Raw genomic sequence first — 7,270 nt, 5'->3', positions numbered from 1 at the left:
TTCTGTCCCCAATGTCCAACTCTAAAACTACCTAATCCTTTCATTGTGCTCCCTGGAATGCCTGTTCCATAGATAACAAACTTGTTTTCATTTTTCTCTTTTCCTTTTTCTCTTCCTTCATCTTCTTGCACTCATTGAGACTCTCCTGATGACACAACTTCCTGCTCCCCTTTTCCAGCACTGGTAGCACTTTAGCTCCTATTCAATCTTTCTGGTCACTGTAGGGGAGATGGAATACTTTTTTTTGGAGGGGCATTTGGGGTTAAGTGACTTGCCCAAGATCACATGACTAGTTTTTCTGTGTGTATGTTAAGTGTCTGAGGTCGGATTTGAACTCAGGTCCTCCTGACTCCAGGTCCAGTGCTCTATTCACTGCTCCACCTAGCCGCCCTGATGGAATACTTTTTTGTTCCCAATTGCTACTTCCATACTCTCTCTCTACCACCATCATTGGGTAATCTCTCCTCCTTTGAAGTTTATACAGTTCAAATTTATCACCCAATAAAGATTCTGGTGGCTGTTGTCTACTGAACTCCAGAATACCCTATTTCTTTTTCTAACACATTCAGTCCCTGGCTCACAATCTTTTTATCTTACACAACTCCTGCCCTCCTAACCAAGGGGCTTGACCATATATACTGATCCTCCCACTTCTACAATTTACTCATTTCCCATGACCTACTCCTCAGTTCACCTCAGCTACACACAGAGATAGTCATACCTTTGATTTTACCATCACCCTCAAGTATTCCATTTTCATTTTTGCCTCTGCTTCTTAGAATCCCTAGTTTCCTTCAAAGATTAGCTCAAAAACCACTTTCTACCTAATGCCTTTCTTGATACCCTTTCTATTGCTTTCCCCCTCCAAAATTCTTTTATTTCATATATACTTATGCATACACATATCTCCCATGATAGAATGAAATATCCTTGAGGGCAGGGATTGTTTCTTCTTTGTCTTTCTATCCCCACAATCTAGGTATTTATTTTTATTTTTTTTTATTATAGTATTTTATTTTCCCCCAGTTACATGTAAAAACAGTTTTTACCATTTGTCCTTAAGACTTTGAATTCCAAATTCTCTCTTCTTCCTTCCCAAATCCCCCCCTCCCACACACATATTGAGAAGGCAATTTGAAATAGATTATACATGTATAGTCATGCAAAACATTTCCGTATTAGTCATGTTATGAAAGAAAACATAGACCAAAAAAAAACTCTCCAAAAATCAAGTTAAAAAAATATGTTTTAATTTGTATTCAGGCACCATCAGTTCCTTTCTCTGGGGATGGATAGCATTTTTCATCATAAGTCCTTCAGAATTGTCTTAGATCATAATCTAGGTATTTAATACATGCTTATTGATTGACTGAGAGAGATATAAATGTGGGAGTCATCTGTGTGTATTGCATGCTCTGGAACTGCTCTCCCTACTTACACTCCCACTGGTATCTTCCTGCAGGGTTCTAGGGATACCCCTTACAGCAGTTCATGAGTCCCCAGCAGTGTGCTTCCTTTTATGATTATCAGTTGATATAAATTAGTCAACTAGACTTCATTCTCTTTTTTTTTTTAGAAATGAGTATTTATTATGGCATTACAATTGGTATGGAATGCCCCACTTCCCCCACCTTCCAATGTTAGGTACATACTCTCTTACAGTATATATAGAATCCATATAGAGTCTAAGGCAAAAAGGGCTCAAACCTAGAGTACATTTAGCAAAGGAGTAACTTGAAGCTTCTGGTAGTCAGAAGTCCTTTTATCCCACTTGTGGAATACTCATGAAATTCTCCATAGCTCTTCTACTGGGCTTCTCATAAAGCCTTGAATCTTCATTTTCTCATTCATTTCTCAATCAGTTTTCTCCTTCCTATCCTCAGTTCCTGATGAAGACCCTATTGACAGCCTCTGTTCCAGGGATGTTGATGGGACTGCTGAAATTTTTTTTTTTTTGCTTTTTGGAGGGCAGTTGGGGTTAAGTGACTTGCCTAAGGTCACATGGCTAGTTTTTGTGTTAAGTGTCTGAGGCTGGATTTGAACGCAGGTCCTCCTGACTCTAGGGCTGGTGCTCTATTCACTGCAACACCTAGCTGGCCCAACTGCTGAAAATTTCAAATCTTTTGGTCCTCTGAGAGTTCACAAGATCCTTTGCTGATCTAGGTGAGGGAAGAAGTTAAGGCACTATTTTCCCCTGCAAGTGATTCCTTCTCAGAGGGTTGAATGGAAGACTTCCTTGATTCCAAATGAACTTTCTGGTTTGCTACAAGCCAAATAGGGCTTGACCAGATCTCTCAACCAGTCACAGACTTCTAGTTATATCTAGCAGGTCAATGGACCACAGAGCTGAATCTGACAGAAAAGTAGAAGGAGAAGGATTAGGAGGAAGCCTTGACAATGAAAAGATCCTTGGGATTCTTGAGGAGACTAGTCTTAGTTAGTTATGAGGTTAGAAGTCAGGTTCTAAAGGCTTGATAACTAGTGTGTGGAAAGAAAGTGGAGGTGCATTGCTTCTCTAAGATACTGACTATGAGTAGTCAATTAACATATATTAAGTGCCCACTATTTGCCAGGCACTGTGCTAAGCACCGGAGCTACAAATAAGAAAAGGACAGTCCTGTCCTTAAGGAGCTTACAGTCTAATGGGAGAAGACAATATACAAGGGGGGGGGGGCACCAGATGGTATAGGGAGAAAGGGGATTCGTAGAGTCAAAACTAAACAGATTAGATGATGGGAAATGAAGTTAGCTAGAAAATTTTGAGCCCTCTCAATAGTATAACCATTCAAGAACTTTTACAGATGAGGATTCTTCTTTGTTATAGAGTATGGCTATTTGGGTAGGGTCAGGGGAGAGGGAAACATATCCACCCACCCCCTTATTTCCATATATATATTTATATGTATGTATACATGTGTTTTATATACACAAAATGTATACACACATATGAAAATAAAAAATAACAATACCATTTAGAAAGTTTTCTCAACACTTTCTTGAACATTACTTAAATTTTTCTTAAAATTAGAAAAAAGATTCACATCAATACAATCAATTAGACACACTTAGATTTAAGTTAATTAATTTCAAGACAAAAAGCATCACAATTGCCATCCCCTTTAAGTCCTCCTGCTGAGTCTTTGCTTACCCTCATTCACTTTTTTAAATGATGTGATCATGTTATTATTTTATTATTCTGTTTTTGCTTTTTTTTCCCTTCCAACTATTATTTCATATAGGTCTTTTAGGATTTCCTTGGATGCTTCATATCTGAAAGTCTGAACTACATTAATGTGCCACAATTTATTTAACCATTCCCCTATTTTCAGATGCTCAGGATGTTCATAGTTTTTCATGATTACATGTAATGATGCTTTGAAAATCTTTGGACGGATTGGTAACAAGTTAAATTCTCATCCTTCCACATTATCTAGTCTCCTATTAAATTGTCTTTTGTGGGGTGGGTAGGTGGAGCAGTGAATAGAGCACAGGCCCTGGAGTCAGGAGGACCTGAGTTCAAATCCAGCCTCAGACACTTGACACACTTACTAGCCATGTGACCTTGGGCAAGTCACTTAAACCCAACTGCCCTTCCTTCTCCTCCAAAAAGCAAAAAAATAAAAAATAGATTGCCTTTTGTTTGTTTTAGTTTTTAGAGGCATTTTGGTTAAATGACTTGCCCAGAGTCACACAGCTAGTGTCTGAGGTCTGATTGGAACTCAGGTCCTCCTGACTCCAGGCTTGGCACTCTATCTACTGCATTGCCTAGCTGACCCTTCTTAATTGTCAATTACATTTTTATTAAGGAGGTTAGGCTTGACCTAGAACTTGAAGAAAAGGCAAGGCTGGGATACAAACATGCTTTAAAAAGCTTATGGTGGATTCTGAGGACAATGAGTTGATTATTGGTACTGGAGGAGAGGGTTTAAGCATGGGGCAGATAGCAAAGGTACATGGCATGAAAAAGACACACAGAGAACCTTAGGGGCTAATCTTTGAGCCTTACCTGTTAGGAAGCCCTAACCCTAGAGTCAGGATGCACATTTAAATTGTCACTCTGTCACTACCTATACAACCTTGAGTGAGTCAATTAACTTTCCTGGACCTCAGTTTCCTCACCTATAAAATAAGGAGATTGGGTTACATAGTCTGTGAAGTCCCTTCTAGACCTACACGCCCATGTGGAATTTTGGCAAATTAGAATTTCTTATTTTAATATTCTATAATACTTAGAGTTGTCTTATCCACTGGATAAGGGAGGAAGAAAGGACCAAAGGAGCTAGGGGTTGTTGATGATAACTGTTTGGAGAATCATCCGTACCTTTTCCTTTCAGATTCTCTAGCTTCCTTCTAGGCCTCTTTCCTATGTGAGACTTTTCTTATAACAAATTGTGTTATGTATTTTGTATCTTATTGTTTCCCAAAATAAAATGATTGTTGTCCTTCATTCTCAAAGAGGACCAAGATGACATCACCATGTTGGGGTCAAGATACGGTGTGTCCAATTGTGGCTGATCAGACCAACATGAGCTAGGATGGCTCTACCACAGGTTGGATACAAATAGTCCACATAAACATTAGGAGTGGTGTGGTGATGTCTCTAAATTTGCACATCTCACATTTCCTTTGAGCTACTGCAATTCTGCTTTGCTCATGGAGCACAGTGCCTTCTTTGATACAGACATCCCATGCTGGACAATCTTGTGTCAGTGTCTCGCATGTCTCACAATAAATTCTTTTTTAAGGGAGGGGTTGTTTTTTTTTTTTCAAGTCTAATATCTTTATTTCATAGATAAGAAAACTGAGGCACAGAGAGGTCAAATAATTTGCCCACAATCCCATAGCTAATAAGTATCTGAGATGGGATGTCAATTCAGGCTCTCCTGACTCCAAATCTACTGCCTTATCCACTATGCCATATTGATTTTAGTTGACTTAAAGCTCAGAATGATATGACAATGATGTGACAACACTGAGAAGAAAAGGTTATACAACCTTAGGCTCTATTAATAGAAATACAATATAAAAAATAGGGGAATAGTAATCTGCATTCTGTACTTGTCAGAAATCTGGAGTACCCTGCTTCAGCATTTTAAGAGGAATACCAACAAACTGGAGTACATACAGAGAACAAGAATGGGAAGGTCTAGAAATCATCAAAGAAAGAAATATTGACCTTGCAAGAATGGCTGGTAGAGTATAGCATGAAAGCTTGTTTAAAATATCTTGAGGATATCAGAATGTAAAAGAAGCATTACACTTATTCTGTGTAACTTCAGAGGGGAAAAACTAGGCAGAATTGGCAGAAGTTACAGAGCAGCAGATTTTGGCTCAATATAAGGAAGAATGTCCTAACAGATTGTTTTGTTGCCCAAACATGATCTTCCAAATACCTCAAGCCCATAGCTTTTTAGTCATCAATTACTCTCTTTCCCTGTCTATATGGCCAGGTTATACCGCGTCCTACCTAGTCTTCTTTTGCAACATTCTTCTAACTCTTTGTCCCTCACCCTAAGTTAGTCATTTCTAAAGACTAGATTACTGAAAGGCTACCCTAAACTAAGAAATGAAAATTCTCAGTACCACAGGTCAATTCCATTTTGACCAATTTTTATTAGTCCTTCTTGGGAAACTTTAGTCATCTGAAAAGCAGATGGTTGGGGCCCAGGAGGGGCATACACGGGCGGGGGTCCCCAGCGGCCTCCCCCGGGCCCTGGGCCTGACCCTGACCCTCTTGGTGACCTTCCTCCCTCCGAGGACCCAGCACCATGCGGTCTCCAGCCTTGTTCCTCCGCTCCGGCCCCCGGCCCTGGCCTCCTCCCTGGTCCCCCAGCCCTGGGCCCTGGGACTACCACCCCACCGCGGAGGCCGCCCACGGCATGTGCCTCCCTGGAACATCAGCAGAGTTCACAGGCCTAGGCTCTTCACTTCTGTTCCTTGCCCATGGATGATGCTTATTACGCACACAGTCCGTCCTCTAGACCTCAGTGAGCCGTGGGGTACCAATGCCTGTAATTCCCATACCCCGGCGTGTCCTGTTTTTCCACGGTCCCCATACCACATGCCTACATTCCGCCTGTGTGCCTGTAAGAACCACTCATTTGGTGCGTACCAAGTACAACAACTTCGACTTCTATTTGAAGTCCCGATGGATGTATGGATTTATCCGCTTCCTGCTCTACTTCAGCTGCAGCCTGTTTACCTCCATCCTCTGGGTGGCGCTCTCCATCCTATTTTGCCTTCAATACCTTTCCAGTACAAGCTGTCCATCCTTCTACTGCTGGGACGAAGGCGGGTTGATTTCAGCTTGATGAATGCGCTGCTCATTTATGGGATTCATGTGACTATGCTGCTGGTGGGAGGTCTGGGCTGGTGTTTCATGGTCTTTGTGGACATGTAAATAGGAGGTGTGCATGCAGGCTTGGGCAGCTGTGACTACATCTGATGTATCCACTTTCTCCTTTGGTTTAATTTATTTATTTATGACTGATATATGTGTATGCAGTATGTAGATATTTTCTTTGGTAAAGACAATGACCTGTCTCTGAAATGAAATGACACGGGGAGTGTTGGGTCATTTTTCCTTGTTTGTCTCCCATCCCAAAGGCAGGTTTTTCACCGTACCAAACAAAGCAGGTAGTGCCCTGATCAGAGGCAGTATTTTTATTTGCTCTCTGACCATCTTACTGTGTTTATGGCATGGGAAAGAAAAGGGCTGTGACATTTGTAAAGGCAAAATCAAGGCTCTCTCTCCTTCTCTTTGCTTTTTGGCTCTTAGCTTCCCCTCCCCCTGCTGCTACATTGTATTCTTCCTCTTTCCTCTATTTTAATGTAGTTTATGTTCACATTTAATAAATATAATGCAGTAGGGTCCTCTTTATCAAGTCTGCACTTTCAGGAAAAAAAAAAGGTCACCAAGTCTACTGCACTAGGGCTAGAAAACAGATGAAGAGCAAGGCTTAGTTTATCTCCATTAATTCTTTTTTTTTTTTTTTTTTGTTTTTTTGGGGGCAATTGGGGTTAAACAACCTTCCTAAGGTTAATTGGGTTATTTTTTTTTTTTCTGTTTTTTTTTTATGTGTTAAGTGTCTGAGGCTGGATTTAAACTCAGGTTCTCCTGACTTCAGGGCCGGTGCTCTATTCACTGCACCACCTAGCCACCCCTACTCTCCATTAATTCTTGACTCAAATTATCACCTTAATCAATTGGCCCTTCCTATCTGTTTCAATATTTAACTGTTTAAATTTTCTATATATCCACAATGGATAG

The 7,270-nt window shown here is 40.5% G+C and overlaps 1 pseudogene; it reads left to right on the top strand.

Moving 5' to 3' along the window:
* Positions 1 to 6,005: 6,005 nt before the first annotated feature.
* Positions 6,006 to 6,488, top strand: LOC138154891 (transmembrane protein 250-like; annotated as a pseudogene).
* The last annotated feature ends 782 nt before the right edge of the window (positions 6,489 to 7,270 follow it).

This window comes from Petaurus breviceps, unplaced genomic scaffold, assembly GCF_028583685.1.
Source record: "Petaurus breviceps papuanus isolate PSGF00001 unplaced genomic scaffold, PetGlider_PUasm1.0 108, whole genome shotgun sequence".
Classification (NCBI taxonomy): domain Eukaryota; kingdom Metazoa; phylum Chordata; class Mammalia; order Diprotodontia; family Petauridae; genus Petaurus; species Petaurus breviceps.
This window is presented reverse-complemented; position numbering and strand designations above follow the sequence as displayed.